The sequence below is a fragment of the Oncorhynchus nerka genome, linkage group LG17, assembly GCF_034236695.1.
Source record: "Oncorhynchus nerka isolate Pitt River linkage group LG17, Oner_Uvic_2.0, whole genome shotgun sequence".
Taxonomy (NCBI): domain Eukaryota; kingdom Metazoa; phylum Chordata; class Actinopteri; order Salmoniformes; family Salmonidae; genus Oncorhynchus; species Oncorhynchus nerka.
Window position 1 is genome coordinate 3,614,041 of NC_088412.1, and position 23,088 is coordinate 3,637,128.

The 23,088-nt window shown below is 43.1% G+C and overlaps 1 protein-coding gene across 1 annotated transcript in view; it reads right to left on the reverse strand.

The window, feature by feature from the left end:
- megf11 (multiple EGF-like-domains 11) overlaps positions 1–23,088 on the reverse strand; it is a 496,621-nt gene that overhangs the window by 342,520 nt on the left and 131,013 nt on the right. The window lies entirely within an intron of this gene.

The window sequence follows — 23,088 nt, forward strand, 5'->3', positions numbered from 1 at the left end:
GGGTCAGAACATAGTCATGATAATGCTCTCCCATAGGGTCAGAACATAGTCTGATAATGCTCTCCCATAGGGTCAGAACATAGTCTGATAATGCTCTCCCATAGGGTCAGAACTTAGTCTGATAATGCTCTCCCATAGGGTCAGAACATAGTCTGATAATGCTCTCCCATAGGGTCAGAACATAGTCTGATAATGCTCTCCCATAGGGTCAGAACATAGTCTGATAATGCTCTCCCATAGGGTCAGAATATAGTCTGATAATGCTCTCCCATAGGGTCAGAACATAGTCATGATAATGCTCTCCCATAGGGCCAGAACATAGTCATGATAATGCTCTCCCATAGGGTCAGAACATAGTCTGATAATGCTCTCCCATCGGGTCAGAACATAGTCATGATAATGCTCTCCCATAGGGTCAGAACATAGTCTGATAATGCTCTCCCATAGGGCCAGAACATAGTCTGATAATGCTCTCCCATAGGGTCAGAACATAGTCATGATAATGCTCTCCCATCGGGTCAGAACATAGTCATGATAATGCTCTCCCATAGGGTCAGAACATAGTCTGATAATGCTCTCCCATAGGGCCAGAACATAGTCTGATAATGCTCTCCCATAGGGTCAGAACATAGTCATGATAACGCTCTCCCATAGGGCCAGAACATAGTCATGATAATGCTCTCCCATAGGGCCAGAACATAGTCATGATAATGCTCTCCCATAGGGTCAGAACATAGTCATGATAATGCTCTCCCATAGGGCCAGAACATAGTCATGATAATGCTCTCCCATAGGGTCAGAACATAGTCATGATAATGCTCTCCCATAGGGCCAGAACATAGTCATGATAATGCTCTCCCATAGGGTCAGAACATAGTCATGATAATGCTCTCCCATAGGGCCAGAACATAGTCATGATAATGCTCTCCCATCGGGTCAGAACATAGTCATGATAATGCTCTCCCATAGGGTCAGAACATAGTCTGATAATGCTCTCCCATAGGGTCAGAACATCGTCTGATAATACTCTCCCATAGGGTCAGAACATAGTCATGATAATGCTCTCCCATAGGGCCAGAACATAGTCTGATGGTCCATAATGACTCCCAGTACATGTACAGTGGACGCCACTAATATTGGCACACTTGGTAAACATGAGCAGAACGGGCTGTAAAACAATTTCTTAATTATCCTCTTTGGTCTTTCATTCAAAATATTCACACAAAAAAAAAAACCTTTAATTAAAAGTAAAAATAATTGAATGAAAAAAAAATGTATTATCAAAAAATTTATATTTTTCTCAAATATGTGTGCCACAATTATTGGCACCCCTTCATTCAATACTTTGTGCAACTTCCCTTTGCCAAAATATAGGTCTGATTCTTCTCCTATAATGAGTAATGGGGTTGGTTGGAGTAATGGGGTTGGAGTAATGGGGTTGGATGGAGTAATGGGGTTGGAGTAATGGGGTTGGATGGAGTAATGGGGTTGGATGGAGTAATGGGGTTGGAGTAATGGGGTTGGAGTAATGGGGTTGGTTGGAGTAATGGGGTTGGAGTAATGGGGTTGGATGGAGTAATGGGGTTGGTTGGAGTAATGGGGTTGGAGTAATGGGGTTGGATGGAGCAATGGGGTTGGATGGAGTAATGGGGTTGGTTGGAGTAATGGGGTTGGAGTAATGGGGTTGGAGTAATGGGGTTGGATGGAGTAATGGGGTTGGATGGAGTAATGGGGTTGGAGAACACATGGCAAGGGATCTGAGACCATTCCTCCATACAGGACCTCTCCAGATCCTTCAGACTCTCCTCTGCAGCTCATCACACAGGTTCTCTATGGGGTTTAGGTCAGGGGACGGGGATGGCCATGGAAAAAAACCTTGATTCTGTGGTCGGTGAACCATTTTTGTGTTGATTTTGAGGTGTGCTTTGGATCATTGTCCTGCTAGAAGATTCAACCACGGCCCATTTTAAGCTTACTCGCAGAGGCAGTCAGGTTTCGATTTAATATCTGCTAGTACTTGATGGAGTCCATGATATCATGTTTCCTAACAAGTTGTCCAGTGCCTTTGGAAGAAGAACAGCCCCACAACATCAAAGATCCACCACCATACTTTACAGTGGAGATTAAGTACTTTTCTGCATGGCGATCTTAAGCTTTATTTTGGTCTCATCTGACCATAGAACCCGGTCCCATTGAAACTCTATATTGGTCTCATCTGACCATAGAACCTGGTCCCATTGAAACTCTATATTGGTCTCATCTGACCATAGAACCCGGTCCCATTGAAACTCTATATTGGTCTCATCTGACCATAGAACCCGGTCCCATTGAAACTCTATATTGGTCTCATCTGACAATAGAACCCGGTCCCATTGAAACTCTATATTGGTCTCATCTGACAATAGAACCCGGTCCCATTGAAACTCTATATTGGTCTCATCTGACCATAGAACCTGGTCCCATTGAAACTCTATAGTGGTCTCATCTGACCATAGAACCCCGTCCCATTGAAACTCTATATTGGTCTCATCTGACCATAGAACCTGGTCCCATTGAAACTCTATATTGGTCTCATCTGACAATAGAACCTGGTCCCATTGAAACTCTATATTGGTCTCATCTGACCATAGAACCTGGTCCCATTGAAACTCTATAGTGGTCTCATCTGACAATAGAACCCGGTCCCATTGAAACTCTATATTGGTCTCATCTGACCATAGAACCTGGTCCCATTGAAACTCTATATTGGTCTCATCTGACCATAGAACCTGGTCCCATTGAAACTCTATATTGGTCTCATCTGACCATAGAACCCGGTCCCATTGAAACTCTATATTGGTCTCACCTGACCATAGAACCTGGTCCCATTGAAACTCTATATTGGTCTCACCTGACCATAGAACCTGGTCCCATTGAAACTCTATATTGGTCTCATCTGACCATAGAACCCGGTCCCATTGAAACTCTATATTGGTCTCATCTGACCATAGAACCCGGTCCCATTGAAACTCTATATTGGTCTCACCTGACCATAGAACCTGGTCCCATTGAAACTCTATATTGGTCTCACCTGACCATAGAACCTGGTCCCATTGAAACTCTATATTGGTCTCATCTGACCATAGAACCCGGTCCCATTGAAACTCTATGTTGGACTCATCTGACCATAGAACCCGGTCCCATTGAAACTCTATATTGGTCTCATCTGACCATAGAACCCAGTCCCATTAAAACTCTATGTTGTTCTCATCTGACCATAGAACCCCGTCCCATTGAAACTCTATAGTGGTCTCATCTGACCATAGAACCCCGTCCCATTGAAACTCTATATTGGTCTCATCTGACCATAGAACCCGGTCCCATTGAAACTCTATATTGGTCTCACCTGACCATAGAACCTGGTCCCATTGAAACTCTATATTGGTCTCATCTGACCATAGAACCCGGTCCCATTGAAACTCTATGTTGGACTCATCTGACCATAGAACCCGGTCCCATTGAAACTCTATATTGGTCTCATCTGACCATAGAACCCGGTCCCATTGAAACTCTATATTGGTCTCATCTGACCATAGAACCCGGTCCCATTGAAACTCTATATTGGTCTCATCTGACCATAGAACCTGGTCCCATTGAAACTCTATGTTGGTCTCATCTGACCTTAGAACCCGGTCCCATTGAAAGTCCCAGTAACGTTTGTCAAACTGTAGGCGCTTGAGTTTGTTGTTGGATGACAGCAAAGGCTTTTTTTAATGACAACCCTCCTAAACAACTAACATCTGGCAACCCTCCTAAACAACTAACATCTGGCAACCCTCCTAAACAACTAACATCTGGCAACCCTCCTAAACAACTAACATCTGGCAACCCTCCTAAACAACTAACATCTGGCAACCCTCCTAAACAACTAACATCTGGCAACCCTCCTAAACAACTTGTGGTTATGTAGGTGGTGTCTGATCGTAGTTTTGGAGACTTTCTGACCCCAAGACCCAACTAATGTCTGCAATTCTCCAGCTGTGATCATTGGAGATTTTTTTGGCCACTCGAATCATCCTCAAATCAAATCAAATCAAATCTTATTTGTCACATACACATGGTTAGCAGATGTTAATGCGAGTGTAGTGAAATGCTTGTGCTTCTAGTTCCGACAATGCAGTAATAACCAACAAGTAATCTAACTAACAATTACAAAACTACTGTCTTATACACAGTGTAAGGGGATAATGAATATGTACATAAGGATATATGAATGAGTGATGGTACAGGGCAGCATACAGTAGATGGTATCGAGTACAGTATATACATATGAGATGAGTATGTAGACAAAGTAAACAAAGTGGCATAGTTAAAGTGGCTAGTGATACATGTATTACATAAGGATGCAGTCGATGATATAGAGTACAGTATATACGTATGCATATGAGATGAATAATGTAGGGTAAGTAACATTATATAAGGTAGCATTGTTTAAAGTGGCTAGTGATATATTTACATAATTTCCCATCAATTCCCATTATTAAAGTGGCTGGAGTTGGGTCAGTGTCAATGACAGTGTGTTGGCAGCAGCCACTCAATGTTAGTGGTGGCTGTTTAACAGTCTGATGGCCTTGAGATAGAAGCTGTTTTTCAGTCTCTCGGCCCCAGCTTTGATGCACCTGTACTGACCTCGCCTTCTGGATGATAGCGGGGTGAACAGGCAGTGGTTCGGGTGGTTGATGTCCTTGATGATCTTTATGGCCTTCCTGTAACATCGGGTGGTGTAGGTATCCTGGAGGGCAGGTAGTTTGCCCCCGGTGATGCGTTGTGCAGACCTCACTACCCTCTGGAGAGCCTTACGGTTGAGGGCGGAGCAGTTGCCGTACCAGGCGGTGATACAGCCCGCCAGGATGCTCTCGATTGTGCATCTGTAGAAGTTTGTGAGTGCTTTTGGTGACAAGCCGAATTTCTTCGTGCTTGGGGTCAATATAGACACGCGTCCACTTCCAGGCCCATTATAAACATCTCCAGTTGCTTTAAACTTCTTAATTATCGCCTTGATAGTGGAAATGGGCCTTTTCAACCGTTTAGCAATTTCCAGATGTTTTTTTTTGCAGCTCAACAACCTTTTGTCATTACTGTATTCTTGGGTCTTTTACATTGTGATGGATGACTATGGGAACTTGGCCTGTGTGTCACCTCGTATTTATACCCCAGTGAAACAGGAAGTCATGGCTCACCACTTAAGTGTTCCTAACCACTCAGGTGAACTTAAAAACATAAAATACTAATGGGAATGTACCCCAGTTAGATTTTACTTATAAGAATTCCCCAAAAATTGTGGCAGGCATGTTTCTGAGAAAAAGTATTTAGTTAATTTATTTCACAATTATACAAATTGTCAATATTTTTACTTGAATTAAAGGTTTGATTTTTGTGAATATTTTGAATGAAAAACCAGGAGGATAAGCAGCAAAGACATTTAATTTATATATAAATAAATAAATATATTTACATTTTATTCACAGCCCGTTTTGCTAATATTTACCAAGGGTGCAAACATTAGTGGAGGGCACTGTATTTGTATTTGATACACATTATGTATTTGATACACTGCCGATTGTGCAGGTTTTCCTACTTACAAAGCATGTAGAGGTCAGTAATCTTTATCATAGGTACACTTCAACTGTGAGAGAAAATCACATTGTATGATTTTTAAGTAATTCATTTGCATTTTGTTGCCTGACACAAGTATTTGATCACCTACCAATCAGTAAGAATTCCATCTCTCTCAGACCTGTTAGTTTTTCTTTAAGAAGCCCTCCTGTTCTCCACTCATTACCTGTATTAACTGCACCTGTTTGAACTCGTTCCCTGTATAAAAGACACCTGTCCACACACTCAATCAAACAGACTCCAACCTCTCCACAATGGCCAAGACCAGAGAGGATGTAAGGACATCAGGGGTTAAATTGTAGACCTGCACAAGGCTGGGATGGGCTACAGGACAATAGGCAAGCAGCTTGGTGAGAAGGCAACAACTGTTGGTGCAATTATTAGAAAATGGAAGAAGTTCAAGATGACGGTCAATCACCCTCGGTCTGGGGCTCCATGCAAGATCTTATATCATGGGGCATCAATGTTCATGAGGAAGGTGAGGAATCTGGAGAAGGTCTGTATGGAGGAGTGGGCCAAAATCCCTGCTGCAGTGTGTGTAAACCTGGTCAAGAACTACAGGAAACGTATGATCTCTGTAATTGCAAACAAAGGTTTCTATACCAAATGTTGAGTTCTGCTTTTCTGGTGTATCAAATACTTATGTCAGGCAATACAATGCAAATGAATTACTTAAAAATCATACAATGTGATTTTCTGGATTTTTGTTTTAGATTCCGTCTCTCACAGTTGAAGTGTACCTATGATACAGACCTCTACATGCTTTGTAAGTAGGAAAACCTGAAAAATCGGCAGTGTATCAAATACTAGTTCTCCCCACTGTATATATATAAATATAACACTGTATAGATAATAATCTGTATGTATTCAGCTGCTCAGATTGTTTACATATCTTTTATAAAGTATTTTTGGCCCCAGTTTTATTGGAAAATCAACAGCGAGACAGTATGAATACTGATGGAGCCGGGACTCAATCCCACACAGGGTAGCATATAAACTGAAGGTGGCAGCCTTAACTGCTCGACCAACCTCATGGACTACGCATCTCTGATTTCAACGCCTATATGAAAAGTGTTTATTTTCATTTTCATTTATACAGGTCATTCTCATTGAGAGAAAACCTATTTTGCCTGAGAGACTAAAGTGGAACCTGCAGGCAGAGCCGGACGTCAAACGTGTTTTCCTCCCCGCAGTACGATCTCCAACCCCCTCCTCACGAATGCATCCCTGTGTCTAGGAGCTATTAAGGTTCCTGTAAAATCCTTCCTCTTTGATCCTTATCGTCCTAATGACCTTTCAGATCACAGACTGACTGGGTTTCTCTGTTCCACTTAGTGTGTATGGCCCGGATGACAGCGAGCGTCTCCACGCAGCCCTGTCCTTTCCTTCTTCCCACTGAGGTAAAAAAACACAGCAGATTAAAAGACAGCAGATTAAAAGCCTGTAGATTAATTGAGACTCTGGTCTTTAAATGTCTGCATTAGTCAAAGAGCAGGAAGAGTTGTTTATCTTGACCTTGGAGGGAGCAGTAGGGGAGACGTTGGGTTGGTGGAGACAGGAGGGAGAGGTAGAGGACATGCTGGGTTGGTGGAGACAGGAGGGAGAGGGAGAGGACATGCTGGGTTGGTGGAGACAGGAGGGAGAGGTAGAGGACATGTTGGGTTGGTGGAGACAGGAGGGAGAGGTAGAGGACATGCTGGGTTGGTGGAGACAGGAGGGAGAGGTAGAGGACATGCTGGGTTGGTGGAGACAGGAGGGAGAGGTAGAGGACATGTTTCGGTGGAGACAGGAGGGAGAGACGGATGGCAGCAGCATGTCTCCCAAATGGCACACCCTGTGCCTCCACACAATCCGAGACAGGATTGGTCTACGGACAATTCCTTCGACCTCATGGCTTGGTCTTTGCTCTGCACTGTCAACTGTGGGACCTTGTATAAAGAGGTGTCTGTCCAACCTGTTTTCGCGTTGTCATTATGGGGTATTGTGTGTAGATTGAGGGAAGAAAATATGAGTGGCATTTGAACGTAAACTTTTTTTTATTTTATTTTTTATCAAAATGACCTGTTTTTTGTTGTTGAAAAATGCCTTCTGGAACACCTGAACTTTCATGTGCCTTAAATTACAAACTTGTATTCCATATGTAAATACAATAACATTGTTAAATTATGAGCCTAGTTGGTTTAGCCACGGAAAAAGTCAGGAACCTTCCCGCTAGCCATGATTGGCTGAGATAATGAGTGAGCTGGACATTCCAAGAGATGAGTTTGGATTGGTCTGCCATGTAGCACGCTTCTGTCTATAACATGAGTTGCTCAGTATGTGTAGGTAATCTTTTCTAATGCAGCTTCTTTTTAAAGATATCACGGAGAACTGCAAAAGTGTTACTAAAGTTACTAAGTGTCACTCTGCACTGTCTGGAGGACTGAATTTTGAAATGAGTGGAATGTCTGGTGGAAGCAGAATAGGAGATGGAGAAAATTCTGCCGTTTGATTGCAAATATGCAGAGGGAGTCGAAAAGAGAACACACCGAATAAGTCTGTTGTATAAAACACCTGTCTCCGGATTACATCTTCAAACTAAGGGCAACCATGGCAACCGTGACAGAGAGCGAGAATCCTTGTATACGGGCAAGGGTCTAGTTACATTTTCAGATATTATAAGTTTCTAATTTTGTCAGAAAATCATTTTCATTGCAAGTTAAAGCGTACTGTTAGCTATCTAGCTAACGTTAGTTGGCTGGCTAGCTAGCTAACAGTGCGTGTATGATATGTGTATTAATATTATTCGTAACTCAGAGTAATTTGCATTGCTAGTTAAAGGCTAGGTGTTCCGCTAGCGGAACGTTTCGACAACATCCGGTGAAATGGCAGAGCACTACTTTTTTTTTATTATTAGAAATATTTAACTTTCATACATTCATGCTAATACACCAAATTAAAGCTTAACTTCGTGTTAATCTAGCCACCATGTCAGATTTCAAGAAGGCTTTACGGCGAAAGCAAACCATGCTATTATCTGAGGACAGCACCCCATCAAACAAACACATGACAATCATAATTCAACCCGCCATGCGTGACACAAAACTCAGAAATAACGATATAATTCATGCCTTAACTTTGAACAACTTCTGTTGGCACTCCAATATGTCCCAGAAACATCACAAAAAAACATCCTTTTGTTCGATAAATTCTGTCGTTATATCTCCAAAATGTTTATTTGGCACATTTGAATCAGAAAAATACAGGTTCCAACTCGCGCAACATGAATACAAAATATCTAATAAATTACCTGTAATCTTGATCCAAACATTTCAAACAACTTTCCAACTTTAGGTATTTTTTTTACGTAAATAATCGATAAAATGTAAGACGGGATAAACTGTGTTCAATACATAGGGGAAGAGGGTTCCATAGGGCTCTGGTCTAAAGTAGTGCACTGTATAGGGAATAGGGTGCCATTTGGGATGCAACCTCAGTCAGAGATCACTCTGCTATTTTACTCAGCAGCTGAAGGATAGGGAGCACCAATACAAGCTGAGGGAGGAAGAGAGGCATGGAGAGCAGAAATCAAAACACAACCCTGATACCCCCAGGGCCCCCAGACTGACTGGATTAGAACTGTGTTTCTTCCCCTCCTCAACAAACTAACAAACGGAGGAGAGGAGGTGAGGAGAGGAGAGGAGGAGAGGAGAAGTGGAGAGGAGAGGAGAAGAGGAGGTAGGAGAGGAGAGGAGAAGAAGAGGTGAGGAGAGGAGAGGAGAGGAGAGGAGAAGAAGAAGAGGAGGAAAGGAGAGGAGGAAAGGATGAGAGGAGAGGAGGAGAGGCGGGGAGAGGATGAGAGGAGCTACTGGTCGATGCAGCACTGACTGTTAATTAGACTTGGCAGGGCCAGGAGTTCATTCGTCAGCATTGTGCTATGTGTGTGTTTGTGTGGCTTGGTGTGTGTACGCCTGTACGTTTGTGTGTATCCACTCCCCTCGCCTGGGAGGTGCAGGACAATCAGTGTCCTGTGGGACAGGTCGGTGTGTGTGTCCAGTAATCACTGCAGGGCTCCAATAGAGTCCGGGTTAAACACCAGGAGATGGAGGTCCATGGGAGGGTCTGGGTAGAGACTGCTAATACACTACGTCCTCACCCTCCTAGACTTCCAGCCAACCACTCGGCAAGCAGAGCAGAACAAGGACAGGACATTGCAGCAGAGCACCCAGAGTAGGGGCCACTGATCAAGGGTGTAGGAGCCAGGACATGTCCCCACTCCTCCCACTGGCTGCTGAGTTCCTTACTCCTCCTCCCACAGGCTGCTGAGTTCCTTACCCCTCCTCCCACTGGCTGCTGAGTTCCTTACCCCTCCTCCCACTGGCTGCTGAGTTCCTTACCCCTCCTCCCACTGGCTGCTGAGTTCCTTACCCCTCCTCCCACTGGCTGCTGAGTTCCTTACCCCTCCTCCCACTGGCTGCTGAGTTCCTTACCCCTCCTCCCACTGGCTGCTGAGTTCCTTACCCCTCCTCCCACTGGCTGCTGAGTTCCTTACCCCTCCTCCCACTGGCTGCTGAGTTCCTTACCCCTCCTCCCACAGGCTGCTGAGTTCCTTACCCCTCCTCCCACTGGCTGCTGAGTTCCTTACCCCTCCTCCAACTGGCTGCTTTGTTCTCAGTTGTAAACAAGCAGTGAGAGAAGAAGCCCCATGCAGCACCACCACGGACAAAGTAAGTTTAATTATGAATGAACTTTGATATGGTTGAACGAAAGTCAAGCAACTATACGTTTTCTCCTGGCTAGTATGCAGCTACATCAGTTAGCTTTACATTTACGGTTTAGTCATTTTTTAGCCGTTTCAGGTTTTATCTAACTAGCTAACGTTGGGTAGTTCTGACTGTGTGAAAAAACTGACAGTGAATTGAATTGATGCCAAGAATACTTGCTACTGTAGCTACAGAATTACTTCCACAAATCACTGTCAAGTTAGCAAGAGATGAGCCACAGTAAATAAGGAAAAATAAAATAGTGCAAATGACTGATTGTAAGTAAGTTTCCTTGGCAACTGCCCGCAGTTATTATAGTAAACAAAAACTGAAAGAAAAAACAAATCATGAAAAACGATTTAGTAGACTGAAATAAAATAATGATAAAACCCGTTTGAAAAACTAAAACTTTAACTGAAACTATAATCTTTGACTCCAAAACTAACTCAAAATATAGCTGTGAGCAGCAATGAACGGGGTTCACAGGATGATAGAAAGGACACAAGATCAAGTTGGATAACAAAGCAAGCACTCTATCATGTAGGAACTATCTACTTTTATGTGCAATCAGTGAAATAATTAGCATTCCAAAATACTTCAATACACTCTCATAGCTGTAATACGAAGACTGGGCAAATGGAAGGACTTTGGGTTTCACATTTTCCTAAATAAAAATATCCACCTTTCACTACATACAATGTGTGATGACATAATTGTACCTAGTGATGACATAATTGTACCTAGTGATGACATAATTGTACCTAGTGATGACATAGTGATGACATAATTGTACCTAGTGATGACATAATTGGGCAACGCTATGTGATTATACAGATATACTATTCACGATATTTCACAAGGCTGGTGTGTATAATTTAAATCTCACGTTAATTAGCATGATACAAAGTCCACTTGAACAATAGTGCCCTAGTATCCTATGGTGCCACTGGTGCCAATGACATCTACAGTGCCACCAACTAGTCTGGTGTAGCCATCTAAGGTTGTAGTGACTTTATATTCACCTGGTTTCTAAGGGCATATACACAAGGCTTACATACCAAATTTCATGGTCCCATGTCCATTGGTTCAGCCCTGATGTGATATGGTACCATCTAGCAGTGTAGCGTGGCCGATTTTGAATGCCGCAACTAATCATTCTCAAAATCATTAGAGGCTAATGAATTGAGTCCATATACCAAATTACCAAGTTAATCTGATTCATGGTTCATGAGAAGAAGATTTGTTTAAAGTAATTTTAGCATCAGCATACAGTGGGGCAAAAAAGTATTTAGTCAGCCACTAATTGTGCAAGTTCTCCCACTTAAAAAGATGAGAGAGGCCTGTAATTTTCATCATAGGTACACTTCAACTATGACAGACAAAATGAGAGAAAAGGATCCAGAAAATCACATTGTAGGATTTTTAATGAATTTATTGCAAATTATGGTGGAAAATAAGTATATGGTCACCTACAAACAAGCAAGATTTCTGGCTCTCACAGACCTGTAACTTCTTCTTTAAGAGGCTCCTCTGTCCTCCACTCGTTACCTGTATTAATGGCACCTGTTTGAACTTGTTATCACAATTGGTGGCTGAATAAATACTTTTTTTGCCCCACTGTATGTGCTTACGGACATATTTGAATGCATCAACAGTTTTTTCTCAAAACCATTAAAGACTGATGTAATGAGTCTAAATTCAACATCTGGAGTGAATGACGTTCATGAAGAGAAGATGATTTTGAGCATTCGTGTCACATATGCAAAGAGCGAGTTGTCAATAGTTTCTTTGTTGTTTTAGATATCATCAGTGAGGTGCATGTTAGCGACATCCATGATAGCGATGACAAGTTTCAAGTTGATAGGCGACTGCGGAACGGATTTGTTTTTTTTTATTGTCAATAACTCAGCTATCCCTTGGCTTTTCTAAAACTAGGTTAATACATGTACCATGGGCCTACATTTTCTTTGTCCTATTGTTCATGAAAATCAGATTTTTAAGTATTTTTTTTTAGCAGATTTTAGCATATAAGCGTACGTGCATCTACTGGTAGCCATCTTTGTATGCATCAGCATTATTTTCTCAAACTCCAGTGAATCTGAATATTAGTCGATGAGAAGAGTTTCAATCTATATTTTAAGTATTAGCATTAGCATAGTACAAAAGGTCATTGTTTATATAATTGCCTTATTGTTTACGATATCAATGCCAAACATAACGTGGTTCATCATGATCATGTCTGTGATGACCCCAAACAGTTAGGCCATTGTGAAGTGTATTTACAAATGGATTTAAATGGATTTCTGATTTAAATGGAAATGTAATTTCTGATTTCCTGATGTATCAATAACTCATCCATCTCTTATTAACCAATCCCTTAACTTTTCTCAAAATAAAGTTTAGAAATGTACCAATCCGGTGTTATTTGGTGTTATTCGGTGTTATTTGGTGTTATTTGGTGTTATTCTGTGTTATTCTGTGTTATTTGGTGTTATTCGGTGTTATTCGGTGTTATTCTGTGTTATTCTGTGTTATTCTGTGTTATTCGGTGTTATTTGGTGTTATTTGGACTTATGAGAAGATGTTTTTCGAAGGTTTTACAAACTGTCCAAGATGGCGGAAACTCTATCCTGACAGACATAATGGGTCCATGAGGCATATTTGTTCAGCATGAGGAAAGACACATGAATACAAAGTTTCAAGTCTCTAGGTCAAACGGGGTTTATGACTGCTTATAACAGCGCCATCTATTGGACAATCTTGGTCTTTTTGACCAAGTTACTCATGGCCTCATGTGCCAAATTAGAAAACAGTAACTAATCTAAACTTGAGTTATTTGACCACGTCAAGGATTTTTTATTTTTATTATCTAAGAATAACAATACATTTCACAGCTTCGCTTTGAACCCCTAATAAATTAAAAAAATATCATGAATTATGTTCAGTTATAGTTTTTTTTCCCCTCCACAGCATGGCCTTCACCCCAGATCAAAACTCCAAACCTACAACCTAATTTTGACCAAAATTAACCAGAGAGATTAATGCTTTCCAAGGTTTTCTTTTTCCAAGCTATATGGAGGGTGCTCTAGCAAACAAACAGCAGACACCTGGGGACACCATCCAACCTGGAACTGAGTGAGTAGTGTTTGGTCTGATGCTATTTTCAAAGCCAAGAAGAAAAAACATTAAAAATAATAAATGAAGTACATTACTATATATTTGACTTTATGGGGATGGAATGCTGAGTTAAGGCTTCAAGGATTGCAAGAACAGACCAGATGTAAATTCAATTAGCACTGAGGTGTGAAGCAAAATATGTCGAGTCCTTTGGGCCCAACAAGTGTCAGGAGTCTTTGAAGCATCCTCTGAAGTCCCCTCCTGCTGTTCAAAGACCAGTCACTGGCATTTTCTACAAGAAATCTGCCTCCAGAAATAAAGGTTTCTCCCAAGTGGGTGTGACACCTACTCCCATTGCCTGCTGCTTGGATTCCCCCTGGCGATCTGTTCACCGTCTGCCCTGGCCTGTCTCCCCCTGTCTGGTGCAGGTACCCCCAACACACTCACCCCTCTCTGTTCACCATCTGCCCTGGCCTGTCTCCTCCTGTCTGGTGCAGGTACCCCCAACACACTCACCCCTCTCGGTTCACCATCTGCCCTGGTCTGTCTCCCCCTGTCTGGTGCAGGTACCCCCAACACACTCACCCCTCTCTGTTCACCATCTGCCCTGGCCTGTCTCCCCCTGTCTGGTGCAGGTACCCCCAACACACTCCCCCCTCTCTGTTCACCATCTGCCCTGGCCTGTCTCCCCCTGTCTGGTGCAGGTACCCCCAACACACTCCCCCTCTCTGTTCACCATCTGCCCTGGCCTGTCTCCTCCTGTCTGGTACAGGTACCCCCAACACACTCACCCCTCTCCGTTCACCATCTGCCCTGGCCTGTCTCCTCCTGTCTGGTACAGGTACCCCCACCACACTCCCCCCTCACTCCGAGCTTTAGCTCACCTCCAGCACTCACGCACTGTTGTGGCGAGTGACTATCAACTAACAATAGCTAGCCCCAAGTCGTTATATATATTTTTTTTTCCTTGTGTATTTTGCTATTTTGCTGTTTGCCTCATGACTTCTGTATACTTTGTTGACTACAAACTTTCTTTACCCAACTGTGGGACAGACTATGTTTGTTCCCACACTCGGGACTCTGACTCTCTCTTGGTTACACAGACTTTTGGCCTCCCATCCTATTCTAACCAATTCTCGCTGGCTTTGTGTTCATGTTAACTGATGAAATTGCTGCACAATATGATCTTGTTGCCATCTGATGCACATTCAGATGTCAAAAATCAACACTGCAGCATTCTCCCTGTCCTCTGCAGTGCCCTGATTGTATTACTGCTGATGATATCTATGGATGTGCATGTACACTCTGGCCCATCTACTGTTGCTAGACCCAAATCTGACTTGTGCTCTGATATCTGATTCACTGATTTCTGCTCTCGTAAAATCCTGGGTTTTCTGCACGTTAACACTAGAAGCTAATTACCAAAAATGTATGAAATGTATGAATTGAAAGTGTCCACAGCTCCAATCCAGATGTGTTGGTCATTACTGAGACGTAGTTAAGGAAGAGTGTTTCAGCAAGACAGATCTTCCAAAGATGGTGGAGTGGCAATCTTTACCAAGGATCATCTTCAGTGCTCGGTTGTCTCCACCAAGTCTGTCCCCAAACTATTTGATTGCTGGTTTTAAGCATTAAACTTTCAAATAGCCCTTTGTTGACTGTTGCTGGGTGTTATCGTCCTCCATCAGCCCCGGCCGTGTACCCTACCTGCCCTAAGCTCTCTACTGGCCCCTTACACTAAGTCTGAATTTGTCCTGCTAGGTGACCTAAACTGGGACATGCTTAAACCACCTGGCCAGATTGTTACCATTCCCACAAGCTATGACTCCAAACACAAAAAAAGGCTACTTCCTCGATGTTATCCTCCCAAATAATCCTGATAGGTATCAGTCTGGTGTTTCTGTAATGACCTCAGTGATCACTGTTTTACAGCCTGTGTTCGTAATAGCTGCTCAGTGAAACGACCTGTCCTGATTTGTCATAGATGCTTGCTAGAAAACTTTAATGTGCAAGCCTTCCTTCATGAACTGGCCTCTATAAAATGGTATAGAATCAGCTTGATCCCCTCTGTCAAAGACGCTTAGACCTTCTTTTATGATATTTTCAGTGGTATTGTTAAGAAACACGTCCCCATAAAGAAAATTTGAATTACATACAGGTTCAGCCCCTGGTTCGACCGTGATATGGCAGAGTTACTCCACCTCAAGAATTCCATTTGGCGAAAGGCTTGACTGGCTCTCGTTGAGGCAAATGAGAAATAAGTGCACTCAGGCTATCCAGAAGGCCAAAGTTTGTTACTTTAAGGAGCAGTTCTCTCTCTGTGGGTCTAACCCCAAGAAGTTCTGGAAAACAGTTAAAGACCTGGAGAATAAACCATCCTCCTCACAGCTGCCCATGTCCCTTAATGTTGATGATGTGGTTGTTACTGACAAGAAGCACATGGCTGAGCTCTTTAATCACCACTTCATTAAGTCAGTATTCCTATTTGACTCAGCCATGCCTCCTTGCCCGTCCAACATTTACTCATCTCCCACCCCTTCTAATGCAACTATCCCCAATGCTTCTCCCTCTTTTCCCCCTGCCCCGCTACAAAGATTCTCCCTGCAGGTGGTCACTGAGTCTGAGGTGCTAAAGGAGCTCCTTAAACTTGACCCCAAAACATTTTGGGTCAGATGGTTTAGACCCTTTCTTCTTTAAGGATGCTGCCCCTATCATCACCAAGCCTATCTCTGACCTTTTTAACCTGTCTCTCCTGTCTGGGGAGGTTTCCCATTGCTTGGAAGGCAGCCACGGTTCGACCTTTAATTAAAGGGGAGATCAAGCTGATCCTAACTGTTATAGGCCTATTTCTATTTATAGGCCTATTTCTAGTTTATCAAGTGATGGAACAACTTGTAAATAATCAACTGACTGGCTTTCTTGATCTCTATTATTCTCTTGGGTATGCAATCTGGTTTTCTTGATGTCTATAGTATCTGGTATGCAGTCCGGTTTCTGCTCAGGTTATGGATGTGTCACTGCATTAAAGGTCCTAAACGATGTCAAGTTTGGCCTTGATTGTAAGCAATGTTGTGCTGCTATTTTTATTGACTTAGCCAAATCTTTTGATACGGTAGACCATTCCACTCTTGTGGAACGGTTAAGGAGTATGGGTGTCTCTGAGGGGTCTTTGGCCTGGTTTGCTAACTACCTCTCTCAACGAGTGCAGTGTATTAAGCCAGAAAATCTGCTGTCTAAGCCACTGCCTGTCACCAAGGGAGTACCCCAAGGCTCGATCCCATGCCCCACGCTCTCCTCAATTTACATCAACAACATAGGTCAGGCAGTAGGAAGCTCACTCATCCATTTATATGCAGATGATACAGTCTTATACTCAGCTGGCCCCTCCCTGGATTTTGTGCTAAATGCTCTACAACAAAGCTTTCTTAGTGTCCAACAAGCTTTCTCTGCCCTTAACCTTGATCTGAACACCTCCAAAACAAAGGTCATGTGGTTTGGTAAGGTGAATGCCCCTCTCCCCACCGCTGTGATTACTCTGAGGGTTTGGAGCTTGAGGTAGTCACCTCATACAAGTACTTGGGAGTATGGCTAGACGGTACACTGTCCTTCTCTCAGCACATATCAAAGCTGCTAAAGTTAAATCTAGACTTTCCTCTATTGTAATCCCTCCTCTTTCACCCCAGATGCCAAACTAACTCTGATTCAGATAACTATTTTAATATCTGATCAATTAGTCTTCTGAATTATGCTTTACTTCACGTCTGTCTCATTCCAAAGGTCGTAAATTGTTGGTTATCTGCATGAACCTAAACTACGAATCATCGATATACCAATTGGCTTAATAAATTATATACTAACTAACTAAATAATCACAGAAATGCATAAACAAACAAACAGTAGATATTGGTTACTAACAACGATAGGGAAGATCACCAGGTGGGCGAAACCGATATGATTGGTGGACAAAGGGAAGGGGGTGTGGACTGAGAAAAGAGCGGGAAAGACCAGATGGATCACTACATAATAATAATATAATTCATATGATGATAATGACTAACTACCAATTGGATATTAAGAAATTGGGGAGAAAAGAGAAAAAACGTTTTTAAAAATATATATATTATACAGTTGTAGTCGGAAGTTTACATACACTTAGGTTGGAGTCATTAAAACTTGTTTTTCAACCACTCCACAAATGTATTGTCCTAACTGACTTTTGGCAAGGCGGTTAGGACGTCTACTTTGTGCATAACACAAGTTATTTTTCCAACAATATTTAACTTATAATTCAATGTATCACACTTCCAGTGGGTCAGACTGTGCCTTTAAACAGCTTGGAAAATGTCATGGCTTTAGAAGCTTCTGATAGCCTACTTGACATCATTTGAGTCAATTGGAGGTGAACCTGTGGATGTATTTCAAGGCTTCTTTGCTTGACATCATGGGAAAATCAAAAGAAATCAACCAAGACCTCAGAAAAAAATGGTAGACCTCCACAAGTCTGGTTCATCTTTTGGAGCAATTTTCAAACACCTGAAGGTACCACACTCATCTGTACAAACAATAGTGCGCAACTATAAACACCATGGGACCAAGCAGCTGTCATACCACTCAGGAAGGGGACTGTGTCCTAGAGATGAACGTACTTTGGTACGAAAAGTGCAAATCAAATCCCAGAACAACAGCAAAGGACCTTGTGAAGATGCTGGAGGAAACAGGTACACAAGTATCTATATCTACAGTAAAACGAGTCCAATATCGACATAACCTGAAAGGCCGCTCAGCAAGGAAGAAGCCACTGCTCCAAAACCGCCATAAAAAGCCAGCTGCACATGGGGACAAAAATCGTACTTTTTGGAAAAATGTCCTCTGGTCTGATGAAACAAAAATAGAACTGTTTGGCCATAATGACCATCGTTATGTTTGGAGGGAAAAGAGGGAGGCTTGCAAGCCGAAGAACACCATCCCAACCGTGAAGCACGGGGTGGCATTATCATGTTATGGGGGTGCTTTGCTACAGGAGGGCCTGGTGCACTTCACAAAATAGATGGCTTCATGAGGATGGAAAAGGATGTGGATATATTGAAGCAACATCTCAAGACATTAGTCAGGAAGTTAAAGCTTGGTCGCAAATGGGTCTTCCAAATTGACAATGTCCCCAAGCATACTTCCAATGTTGTGGAAAAATGGCTTAAGGACAACAAAGTCATGGTATTGGAGTGGCCATCACAAAGCCCTGACCTCAATCCTATAGAACGTTTGTGGGCAGAACTGAAAAAGCATGTGCGAGCAAGGAGGCCTACAAACCTGACTCGGTAACACCAGCTCTGTCAGGAGGAATGGGCCAAAATTCACCCAACTTATTGTGTGAAGCTTGTGGAAGGCTACCAGAAACGTTTGACCCAAGTTAAACAATTTAAAGGCAATGCTACCAAAAACTAATTGAGTGTATGTAAACTTCTGACCCACTAGGAATATGATGAAAGAAATAATAGCTGAAATAAATCACTCTACTATTATTCTGACATTTCGCATTCTTAAAATAAAGTGGTGATCCTAACTGACCTAAGACAGGGAATTTTTATTCGGATTAAATGTCAGGAATTGTGAAAAACTGAGTTTAAATGTATTTGGCTAAAGTGTATGTAAACTTCCAACTACAACTGCAAATTAATTGAAATGCTAATCCTTTGCACGTGAACACTCACTCATTCGGGAATAATTGCAATCAATATATATTTACGTCCATGTCATTGTGAGCTTCTCTGTTGTAATCGTCAGTCCGTCTGCTGGAGGGTCAGTTCATCAGAGAGTGGTTGTCGGTCTATCGACGGCTCCTGATGATGTCTGTTGGAATCGTCAGTCCGTCTGCTGGAGGGTCAGTTCATCGGAGAGTGGTTGTCGGTCTATCGACGGCTCCTGATGATGTCTGTTGCAATCGATACGTCAGGTGTCAATTGTTCTTAGAATAGATGTTTCGGCAGTTGTCGGTATTCGCATCCCAGGTTTATGTAATTTCTAGCTGTAGACTAGTAATTAGTACCTAAGATTTGCTCTTATTCTGTAGGGATCGATAAATCTGTAGCCAATGCTCCACGTGGTTTTCTAGTCTTGGTACTCAAACCTGTGCCACCTCAGCTTACACCGAGGTATTCGGTGGTCTTAACAATTCGCAATCACAGCTCACGCTGTGGGTTTGCTTAGTCTGAAGAGATTTTTCTTAGGAGGGCTTTTATTCGTAACAGTAGAAGAGGGCCAGATCATGTCTGTGCTCAATGTAGCCACTGACTAGTTAAACTTTACAGGGAATTCAATTCTCTCAAAATTAAAGGTTAACGTCACATTACATAATTTCACAAATAGTTTCATCTTTACTCATTTTATACAAGAATTAGATGCAAACACCATAACTGAGAAATATGCACATTCAGAGAAAAAGTTATGTGTGTTTCCTGTCCCTCGTGAGGTCACCAAATTAAACACACTCAACATAACTGTCCCTTAAGTGTCCACGGACCCTTCAAACACTCTCAAAGGTTGACATATTGTTTAAAACTCCCATTTTGGGGATTTAGGAGTTTGGCCAAGTGAAATCCCTTGTTCACTCTGTGGTCTCTCTCTCTCTCTGCATGAAAACGGGGAGACAGTCTCCACCAGGAATTTACAACCTGAGATAACAGTACCTGGGTGTTGGAGAGAGTGAGAGAGGGGGAAGCCACGATCTACACCCAGAAACGGCCAGGTCATGACACTACCCATGCTAGATTACAGAGACATAATTTATAGATCAGCAGGTAAGGGTGATCTCGAGTGGCTAGATGTTCTTTACCATTCGGCCATCAGATTTGCCACCAATGCTCCTTATAGGACACATCACTGCACTCTATACTCCTCTGTAAACTGGTCATCTCTGTATACCCGTTGCAAGACCTACTGGTTGATGCTTATTTATTAAACCCTCTTAGGCCTCACTCCCCCCTTTCTGAAGTATCTACTGCAGCCCTCATCCTCCACATACAACACCCGTTCTGCCAGTCACATTCTGTTAAAGGTCCCCAAAGCACACACATCCCTGGGTCGCCGCTCTTTTCAGTTCGCTGCAGCTAGCGACTGGAACGAGCTGCAACAAACACTCAAACTGGACAGTTTTAGCACAATCTCTTCATTCAACCTACACACTCCACTCTCATGAAAAAACACAAATTACTGTCGCATTCAGATCTGTACGGGCCCTTCCAGGACAAGTCAGTTAAAATTACACATCCTACCCAAGAACCGTGACATCATATCATATCCTACCCAGATCCATAACAATCACATCAGATCCTACCCAGATCCATAACAATCACATCAGATCCTACCCAGATCCATACCAATCACATCATATCCTACCCAGACCCATAACAACCACATCAGATCCTACCCAGACCCATAACAACCACATCATATCCTAACCAGACCCATAACAATCACATCAGATCCTACCCAAGACCCATAACAATCACATCATATCCTACCCAGATCCATAACAACCACATCAGATCCCACCCAGATCCATAACAATCACATCAGATCCTACCCAGATCCATATCAATCACATCATATCCTACCCAGATCCATATCAATCACATCAGATCCTACCCAGACCCATAACAATAACATCAGATCCTACCCAGATCCATAACAATCACATCATATCCTACCCAGACCCATAACAATCACATCAGATCCTACCCAGATCCATAACAATCACATCATATCCTACCCAGATCCATATCAATCACATCATATCCTACCCAGATCCATAACAACCACATCAGATCCATAACAATCACATCATATCCTACCCAGATCCATAACAATCACATCAGATCCTACCCAGATCCATAACAATCACATCATATCCTACCCAGACCCATAACAATCACATCAGATCCTACCCAGATCCATATCAATCACATCAGATCCTACCCAGATCCATATCAATCACATCATATCCTACCCAGATCCATATCAATCACATCAGATCCTACCCAGACCCATAACAATAACATCAGATCCTACCCAGATCCATATCAATCACATCATATCCTACCCAGATCCATAACAATCACATCAGATCCTACCCAGATCCATAAAATAACATCAGATCCTACCCAGATCCATAACAATCACATCATATCCTACCCAGACCCATAACAATCACATCAGATCCTACCCAGATCCATACCAATCACATCAGATCCTACCCAGATCCATAACAATCACATCAGATCCTACCCAAGACCAATGACGTTATTTAGAATTCTGTACCCCGACCTGCTTGTGTCCCGTATCGGATCTCAGGTATTCGGGTACAAGTGGATCTGTGATGACCTCCATACCATATGATTTGATTTGGAGGGTATTCTAAAACGCTTTAGGCACATTTTCATAATGCATTGAGTCAGTGAAGACTCAAAAATGTGTCTACCAATTTTCTTTGTAATGAAGCAAAATATCTGTTTAGGGAACAACTGTACAAGCGCAGAAAGAGTGGAAATAAGGTTGATTGTAAAAATGGGTGAACTTCCTCTTTAACAGAAACACTGGTATTCAGTAATGTACCAGAGTAAGTGTCCTGATCCCAGTCCACCACTCTCCAGACTGATCCTCCTCCTAGTCCACCCCTCCCCAGACTGATCCTAGTCCACCCCTCTCCAGACTGATCCTCCTCCTAGTCCACCCCTCCCCAGACTGATCCTAGTCCACCCCTCCCCAGACTGATCCTAGTCCACCACTCTCCAGACTGATCCTCCTCCTAGTGCACCACTCTCCAGACTGATCCTAGTCCACCTGTCCCCAGACTGATCCTCCTCCTAGTCCACCACTCCCCAGACTGATCTTCCTCCTAGTCCACCCCTCCCCAGACTGATCCTAGTCCACCACTCTCCAGACTGATACTCCTCCTAGTCCACCCCTCCTGAGACTGATCCTCATCCTAGTCCACCACCTCCAGACTGATACTCCTCCTACTCCACCACTCCCCAGACTGATCCTCCTCCTAGTCCACCCCTCCCCAGACGGATCCTAGTCCACCACTCCCCAGACTGATCCTAGTCCACCACTCTCCAGACGGATCCTACTCCTAGTCCACCACTCCCAAGACTGATCCTCCTCCTAGTCCACCCCTCCCCAGACTGATCCTAGTCCACCACTCCCCAGACTGATCCTAGTCCACCACTCCCCAGACTGATCCTAGTCCACCACTCCCCAGACTGATCCTAGTCCACCACTCCCCAGACTGATCCTAGTCCACCACTCCCCAGACTGATCCTAGTCCACCACTCCCCAGACTGATCCTCCTCCCAGTCCACCACTCCCCAGACTGATCTTCCTCCCCCCCCCAGACTGATCCTAGTCCACCACTCCCCAGACTGATCCTCCTCCTAGTCCCCCCATCCACAGACTGATCCTAGTCCACCACTCCCCAGACTGATCCTCCTCCTAGTCCACCACTCCCCAGACTGATCCTAGTCCACCACTCCCCAGACTGATCCTCCTCCCAGTCCACCACTCCCCAGACTGATCCTCC